The 9177-nt window shown below is 53.4% G+C and overlaps 1 protein-coding gene across 2 annotated transcripts in view; it reads right to left on the bottom strand.

The window, feature by feature from the left end:
• The window catches only part of PCDH15 (protocadherin related 15), an 869139-nt gene extending 861227 nt beyond the window's left edge, over positions 1-7912 (bottom strand). For both annotated transcript variants that reach the window (XM_077874888.1, XM_077874887.1), the window contains exon 1: positions 7259-7912. The gene's annotated coding sequence lies outside the window, so the exon portion shown is untranslated. The remainder of the gene's footprint in view (positions 1-7258) is intronic.
• Between the last annotated feature and the right edge of the window lie 1265 nt (positions 7913-9177).

Consider the following 9177-nt stretch of genomic DNA (forward strand, 5'->3'; position numbering starts at 1 on the left):
GTAACGGGCCGGCGGCACCTCCTGGATGCAGAAACTCATGCGGGGATACTCAGAAGTCAAGTTTACCCGGGGAGGGGCCTCCTCGCAGCGGTTAAATGGATGGCATACTGTATATTTAGTCCCTGCTACACCGTAGACACTCCGCAAGTCTTCTCTTCATTCATTTATCAGGTGGATTCAGAGACACATCAAAAAAAAAAAAATAAGAAGAAGAAAACAGGGCAAAAGCATTCAAATCAAATGGTTGCATATATTCCTACATTGCTTTCCTCCCCATACAGCCACGCGGAAATCTGGTTAGCGAAGAGTGCTCGGTATTTAAAAATTCAAGGATTAGGGACACCTGGGTGGCTCTGTGGCTGAGCACCTGCCTTTGGCTCAGGGTGTGATCCTGGGGTCCTGGGATCGAGTCCCGCGTCCGGCTCCCTGCATGGAGCCTGCTTCTCCCTATTCCTGTGTCTCTGCCTCTCTCTCTCTCTGGGTCTCTCAGGACTAAAATAAAATCTTAAATAAAAATAAGATACAGATTAAAGAATTGAAAGTTCAACTAAATTGAAATTTTGAGCCCTTCAATCATTTTCTGGCAACGTGGTTTATTTGCTCACCAGCGGCCTCACAGCCAGGGATAGCGCTGGCACTGGTAGGGCGGACGGTGTCATTTCTGAAGCACGCACGTTGTCAGGTGCCTTCCTCCGAGCTCGTCTTGGAATTCAGACGAGGAAGCCCACATTGACCTCATTTTTACAAAGTCCTGTTCCCTTCTCCGTGGCGTGACTTTTTCTCACTGAATCGTCCACGCTGGGGCCCTCCACTGCTCTCACTATGGGTAGTCACTCATTCTTTCCAAATTCCTGCCACCTCTGTCTTCTACAAATGGTTTCGTGTTGAGGGAGGAGGTAAGTCAAAGCGATCAAAAGTCCGGGTGGCTCAGCAGTTTAGTGCTGCCCTTGGCCCAGGTCGTGACCCCAGGGTCCTGGGATCGAGTCCCGCGTCGGGCTCCCTGCATGGAGCCTGCTTCTCCCTCTGCCTGTGTCTCTGCCTCTCTCTGTGTGTCTCTTGTGAATAAATAAATAAAATCTTTATTAAAAAAAAAAAAAAAAGCCACCACCAGGACCCAACAGGTGTGCGTGGCCACAGCTAGGGTTTTCCTGTTCCTAAGGAAACCGGATGCGGGCCAGGGAGCCTGGGGACCCTGGGGTCGCAGGCCATGCTCCGCAGGGGACCACGCGGGTGGCCCAGGGCTCCTAGGGAAACACCAAATACCCCTCCAGCTTTTCCTTACTCCACGGAAAGTAATCCTCGGGGCAAACATGCAGTCGCGGGCCAGGCTGCCCCGGAGCCCTTACTATACCCTGGGTCCTGAGCTGGTTGGTGCACCTACTAAAACACGCTGTGCAGAGCCCGGGGCGAGATGTGCGCTGTCACCGAATTCCTGCAGCAAGATGAGGAGGAGACAAAATCCTATCAGAGCCTCCAGGTGAGGGGCGGGAGCTTGTCCAGGTGGGATCCTTCACTAGGGTCCTCACCGGGTCAGGGGAGGGAGGGGCTCCTACCCCAGATACCCCAAGGTCTCCCCTGTTCCAAGCCTGGGATCAGGGTGGATTTACATCCCCGCCCGGCAGCCTTGGTCCCCGCCTTGCAGACAGAAACCAGGACAGGGTCGCCAGGCACGAGGTCAGCAGCACAGGGGGCGGGCGCAGGGTGGGGGCCCCGTTGCACCTGCTGGCCTCCCTGCCTCCCTCGCTCTCTCTCCCTCATCTCTCCTTCTCTCTCTCTCTCTCTCTCTCCCTCTCTCTCCCCCTCTGACAGTGACTTAAAGACATAACAGCCTCCCAGCCCGTTTTAATGAACCTCCTCTGGATTCCAGTGGTGTGCTGCCAAGGTGAAGACATCAGTCCCTCCAACCATAAAGCAAAAAAAAAAAAAAAAAAAAAAAAAGGAAAGTCAGTGTCCTTGGATAAACAATTTGCATGCCCATAAGGATCCAGTGATGCAGAAGCAGAAAGGCTCATTCTGGCCCCTGGGTGCAGAGCACAGGGGCGCATTCATCAGCGGCCGCCCGTGAATGGGGGGCCTCATCGCCCGCGGGGCCGCCCCCGGGCCCAACACTGCTCGCCTCTGTCCCAAACCCGCCCTTTCCCGGGGCAGGGGGATGAATGACTTTCCAAAGTAACAGGAACCACACATCCGCCGGGGCGAGGGGCGAGGATGCCTCCAGTCTAAAAGCCCAAAAGACGGTCACACCTCCTGTCGAGTTTCTTTTTTTTTTCTTTTTTTTTTTTTTTCTCCATCAAGAAGCACAACAAACACGCTTTGAGTTTTTCCATTTACCAGTCCGAAGGAAAGAGTGATTGATGTCGCTTCAGTTTCTGCGACTCGCGAGGACGCCCCTCGCCTTGCACTCGTGGAGCTTCCAGAGCCGGGCTGCGGGCTGCGGGCTGCGGTGCAACCTCTCTGCAGCCGGGGAGATGCGGGGAGATGCAGGGAGACGGGGCCACGGAGCAGGGCGCGGGGAGGGAGCCCTCCTGCCCACAGGGGACAGCAGCCGGCGGCCTCGGCCTGAGAAGGGAAGGCCAGGCCATCGCATCGTGTACTTGGCCTTGCAGCTACCAGCCCTTGCAGATGCACTCGGCCTCTTGGCCCATCCTGCCCCAAACCCCCACGATGGGCTGACTTCCACAGGGGTGGCCTCCAAAGCAAAAAAAAAAAAAAAAAACACTTAGGGCACATGCCAGGGCTTCCAGACAAGAGTGGGTCCCTGAATGCAGGCCGGGCTTCCACGCTCCTCCCGTGAACCGCCAAGCGCTGTGCAGGGCTGGGCGCTGCTCCCTCCTGCTGGTCGCCCTGTGGCTTATTCACAGGCTGAGGCCAAGCCGCGTGTAGCCGGGCAGGCCTATGACTCTGCAGGTGGCGGTCGGGTCATTGAAGGTGCTGACTGCCCTTCAAGGCCAGGGGTTCACACACCCGCACTTGAAATCACTGCCTAACCCCCCCCCCCCCCACCACCACCTCCTGCTCACACGCGTAAGGGAGTATTTGCAATACCTGTGTAAGGTCTCTGGTCCTGCAGCCACTCCGATCTAAGTGGCTCTAGGATGTTATTTAAAGTACTTGAGAGAATGAGAAAGGGGGGGATGGAGGAGAGAGAGAGAGAGCCTGCACAAGCCCTGGGAACCAGGCTCCCCCCACCCCTGAGCAGGGACCTGGGTGCAGGACTGGATCCCAGGACCCTGAGATCATGACCTGAGCTGAAGGCAGATGCTTGACCAACTGAACCCCCCAGGCCCCACCTTCCAGGATCTGATATAAATGAGTTATATACGAGCTCCATTTCCGGGGCTTATATCCTTGGGACTTTGCACAGAGACGCCACCAGCAGAACGCAATCTTGCTACACATGAATCACAGCAGGTTCTCGTTCTCCCTTGAAGGTGGCTTTGAGCAGTACTGAGGCCCCACACAGCCCCAGGGCACCTGCACGGCGAAGGGGGGGTGCTCCCTACGTGATGCCATCATTAGTTTCAAACCCACTTTGTCCATCACATTCCAGAACAGTGACAAAAAAAAAAAAAAAAAAAAAAGCCTATGAAAGAAAGAAAACACATCTACCTTCAAGCAACGTCTCGGTGGTAACAAGGGCAGTTTTGGAAAGCCGCCCGATCGGGTGCCACTGTTTTTCAGCATCGTAATTATCGTAATTTTAGGGTCTGCGCAGAAGCCACAGACACATGGAGTGACCACCTGGGGCCGGACACCAATGATCCCACAAGGACGGACGAAGTCTTTACAAAAAAAAAAATAAAAAATAAAAAATAAAAAATAAGAAAAAATAAACAAATGGGGGAAAAAAATCAAGGATCAAAAGGAGTATGCCCAACGCCTACTCGTAGCACAGAGTCCCACGCAAAATTAACCTTTCGGACAATACACTCACTCACTGCATTTAGAAGCAGTGCAGTCTCTTTGGGGAGATTGTTTTTCTCTGCCAATTTGAATCCATTCCTAGGTTGGGGTTCAGAATCCAACTTAAAACCCTCAGCTGTTCTTCAGCATTAAGGCTGCGATAAAATGTAGACGTGTACAGGGAGTTTCTGGGCCAGAGAAAAGTGGAGGTAACAGCTGGCTCATGAGAGGAGCTTTGTAGTATTTTATACCCCGCCAGTAGGAACAGAAGTTCCTTTTAAAAAAAAAAAAATTTTATTTTATTTATTCATGAGAGACAGAGAGAGAGAGAGGCAGAGACTCAGGCAGAGGGAGAAGCAGGCTCCGTGGTGGGACTCGAACCCAGGACCCCGGGGTCATGACCTGGGCCAAAGGCAGGTGCTCAACCGCTGAGCCACCCAGATGTCCCGCAACAGAAGTTCCTATCATCTGAAATCGTACCTGCACGTTTACAGCAAATGGGACGTATCCTCATCTACCCTTAGATATTCCCATTTAGAGGATCCCATTAATTTTTTCTTGTACTTTTTTTTAAGATTTTATTTATTTATTCATTTTTTTTAATTTTTTAAATTTTTATTTATTTATGATAGGCACACAGTGAGAGAGAGAGGGAGAGACACAGGCAGAGGGAGAAGCAGGCTCCATGCACCGGGAGCCCGATGTGGGATTCGATCCCGGGTCTCCAGGATCGCGCCCTGGGCCAAAGACAAGCGCCAAACCACTGCGCCACCCAGGGATCCCCTTATTTATTTATTCATGAAAGACACAGAGAAGAAAGAAGGAAGAGACACAGGCAGAGGGAGAAGCAGGCTCCATGCAGGGATCCCGATGCGGGGACTCGATCCCAGGACCCCGGGGATCACACCCTGAGCCAAAGGCAGGCGCTCAACCGCTGAGCCACCCGGGTGCCCCAAACTTTTTAATTTTTTACACCACAATTGTAAAGTTTCCTGGTTTGTTCAGGAAGGCAAAGCCCACGCGATCAAGTGATTCCTAAAGGGAATCATTCATTACTCGACGCACACTGGCTTGACACACATGTCGTGACCAAAGGAAAAACGGTTATTTCCCTTGACGAAGAACAAGCAATAAGGGTCTTTTGCATTTAACTTCAAACTGAGGCTGGGTACCCAAAAAATGTCTGGGGGCGTTTTGCAGATGGCTTCGGTTCACGTCTGCCTGTCTGCCACCGAAGCTGGGTGATTAAGATGAACGAAACCCCGTGGCTCACACTTGGCACAACCGCCACGTGGAAACGCTAAGGAAAAAAGGTGGTCACGGGCACGTGGCTTAAACTCTGGGTTCTCTTATGCTGAGAATTTATGATCGTCAGCGTTCCTTTTAAAAGTAGGGTTTTAGGGATCCCTGGGTGGCCCAGCGGTTTAGCGCCTGCCTTTGGCCCCGGGCACGATCCTGGAGACCCGGGATCAAATCCCACGTCGGGCTCCCTGCATGGAGCCTGCTTCTCCCTCTGCCTGTGTCTCTGTCTCTCTCTCTCTCACTCTGTGCCTATCATAAATAAATAAAAATGTAAAAAAAAAATTAAAAATAAAAGTAGGGTTTTAGATCAGACGGGCACTAAGCTTATCAAATACTGGCGCTGATGGATATGGGTCTAAAACCAGCTCTTGGACAATGGAAGGTTTCATTTAAACCTCTTTATAAAAAATACTGAAAGTTGGGGCTCAGGATATTCCCCAAAGCAGGTAACAGTGAGATTGCAGCCGCTCCGGGCAGCCCGGGGGGGCTCAGCGGTTTAGCACCACTTTCAGCCCAGGGCCTGATCCTGGGGACCCGGGATCGAGTCCCGCGTCGGGCTCCCTGCATGGAGCCTGCTTCTCCCTCTGCCTGGGTCTCGGCCTCTCTATCTGTTTCTCAAATAAATAACTAAAATCTTAAAAAAAAAAAAAAAAAAAAGATAGCAGCTGCTCTGACCTGCTGCTCTGACCTGCTGGGACCGGTTAGCCGGGAGGGGAAGGGGCGAGGACGCACCTGCTCACCGCCCTGCCCTTCGGGAGCCCAGAGGCGAGCCGGGCCCCACTCCCTGCAACAGGACACGCACGAAGCTGCATCTTTATTTCAGAGGCGGACGAGCACACAGTCACGGGCATCGAGTTTCTGAAATCTGAAGACTCGCAGGGAAAGATAAATGCACTGACTCACACTTAGCCCCGGCCGGAGAAGAGGAAAGAAACTGATGGAACAACCAATTTGCGGTGAAAAATAACTGCACGGAGGGGGGAGGAGGGGGGCAGAGGGGGGCGGTGCCTAGAAGCTTCAAAGTGCCCATGAAAGTGCCCGGGAGCGCCGCGTGCATCTCCTTTCCAGTTACCTGCCTCTCCGGCCCGAGGCCGCACCGTGACTCTGTCCCTTACGTGTCCGGTCACTAGATGGGACAATCGGCTCTGTGGGTCAGAGCCAGTGAGTCGGACCCGCAGCCAGCCCGCCGTGAGGCCGGCGTGTTGCACCCGGTGCACCCTGCCCCCCCCCCCCCCCGGGTGTGCGTCTGCCAGGTCGGTGAGCACCTGCACCCTCCGGAGAGACCCATCAGGGCGCCGGAGCTCCTGGGGCTCACCTTCCCCGGGGCCCCCCAAGTATGTTGGTAAAGCCAAGGCCACGAAAGGTGTCAGCACTACCTAGAGCGTCGCTTCTGCATTTTGAGGGTGACATCTGTCTGGATCCACGTTGCACTGGGTGAGCGCTCACAGATGCCCTGGTAAAGGGGCGCCTCTAGGCATCTAGGGTGCAAACGTCAGGTGCGCCCCAGACCCCAAGGGCCCGCAGAACCCGGGGCTGCTGATGGTGGGGCCCGCCTTAGCCGCTGTCACTCTCACCCGTTACCTCTGACCTCCACCAGCTGCCACTCCCGGAGCGAAATGACCCAGGACGTGCACTGGCACACGCGAAAGCAAACACGGTGCCAACACCCTTGCCCTCCCCCCACCTCCACATTTTGTCAGGGAGCGAGAAGCAGGGACGGCGCTTGAGGACTAGGGTCCCCAAAACACATCAAGAGGACTAGGGTCCCCAAAACACATCAAGAGGCAAGGAGTCATAATCCAGAAGCCTGTGCCTTTGTAAATGTCACGTCAACATCTCAACAGAATTAGAGGACCCCATGCAGGGACCGGCGACCGTCATCGCCCCTCTGTCCTCTGAACAAGCCTGAGAGTGACAGCTCGACACAGACCACCCCCCCACCCGCCCCCGCCGCCACCTGCCCGGGGACCAGGTCCTAACTTTCTCCCCGCTTGTCTCTGCCTTAAACCTCAAAGACGGAAGAAAAGGGGCGCAGGGAAAGAAAGAAACTCACTTGCCGGGTTAAAGTTTCATCCTGAGCCCACGTGAGATCACTTGAGATCACGCAGCAAGTTTTGTCACCAAGGCCGCGACCCGCAGCTGCCTTTGGAAACAGCCAGCGCTCCTCCCGGGCGTCCAGGAGGATTCCGGTCACAGGGGACCCCTCCTGCTCCTGGGAGGCATCCGGCTCCCGACCCGGTTCCTGGAGGGCCTCCGGGAGGCTCCTGGGCTGCAGAGCTGCAGGCACGCTGGCCTCCTGGGGTGTCAGCCGCCGAGCAGGGATCCGTCTGCCCTCTGCCTGCCACCCTTGGGTGCACACGCTGCTCCCGGGGCGCCTGCACCAGCCACCCCCGGCCTGCTCCTCCCGCACACGCAGGGGACAGGTGACCGCTGAGCTCTCGGCGTCAGTTAGCAGCAGGTGCAGCAGGTGCAGCAGGTGCAGCAGGTGCAGCAGGTGCAGCAGGTGCCGCGGCCCCAAAGACCAGCGGGTGCCCTGCTGGCCGCCGGCGCCGCTGCTGAGCGCGGGCCCCTCAGCCTGCCTGGGATGCTCGCTCCTCTCTGGTGCGGCTGCTGCCACTGCTTCACCCCGGCGGCGCTGAGAAGTTTAGCAGCTGACGCTCCATGACAATACTGGTGACGCCTCAACGTAATCCCTTAAGCACCTTCCGCTCCCCTCATTCATTCTCCGCACCCCCCACCAGCCACTTTGTTTAAACAAACCCGCCCTCTCGCATTGAGCTCGGTGCATCTCCACACCCTCCCACCCCCTGCCCCGGGGCTTATAGAAACTTCCCGCACTGCACAGGAGCTAAGAAGGCAGGTTTCAGGTCGGGGAAAGAAAGCACAGGTAAGCGGCACCTGAGGGCATGGCGGAGAATCGCAGCATAAGAAAAGTGACAACATATGTCTTTTTTTTTTTTTTTAAGATTTTAATTATTTATTCATGAGAGACACACAGGGAGAGGCAGAGACACAGGCAGAGGGAGAAGCAGGCTCCATGCAGGGACTTGCTCCCAGGACCCCGGGATCATGACCTGAGCCGAAGGCAGAAGCTCCACCACTGAGGCCCCCCACCCCCCAGGGGCCCCCACAACATATTTCTTAAATACAAGATCCTCACAACAAAGTCACATGTAATCTGGTGGAAACACACTCACACACGGTTATTTTATCATTATTCTATCATCGAAGTCAAGTGCCCCTGCCTCAAGGAATTTGCCAGGCCTGGGACTTAGCATGCCCATCCCGAAATGGGCCCACATGCTCATGTTTACCCTTGGGAAGGAAGAACCTAAAGATGAAAGCAACCGCATGGCTTCTTAGAGCAGTGGTTTTAACAGAGCAAAGGTCCTGAGGTTGCTTGAAAATGACAAGCTCAGGGGCTCAGGGGTTGAGCTTTCTTTTATTATTTATTTATTTATTTATTTATTTATTTATTTATTTATTTATTATTTTTATTTTTATTTTTTATTTTTATTTTTTATTTTTATTTTTTATTTTTATTTATTTTTTATTTTTATTTATTTTTTATTTTTTTATTTTTTTATTTTTTATTTTTTTAGGGGTTGAGCTTTTTAAGAAAAAAATGTACGCATCCCCCAAGGCCTCTAGGCTGTTGCCGTATTTATGTGAATATGTTGGCAGAGGGAAACATCTCACTTCATACTAAATTCACTTTATCTAACAAGTCCAGTTTTCCGAAGGAGAGGAAAAGCGTCTAGAACAATGTGGAAACAATCCAAAGTCAGCCAAATGTGTCATGAACATCAAGCAGAAGAAGATGTATGATTAAATCAAAGACGAATCATAGGTGACCCCCCACCCCCCGCAAAGCCCTGGGGCAGAAGCCAGCTGCTCTTATTTTATTTACAACTCAAACAAACAGAATCACTTGCTTCCTTCCAGGCTCAGAAGCTGGGGGTTTTGTGGGGA

Source organism: Canis aureus, chromosome 27 (genome assembly GCF_053574225.1).
Source record: "Canis aureus isolate CA01 chromosome 27, VMU_Caureus_v.1.0, whole genome shotgun sequence".
Lineage (NCBI taxonomy): Eukaryota > Metazoa > Chordata > Mammalia > Carnivora > Canidae > Canis > Canis aureus.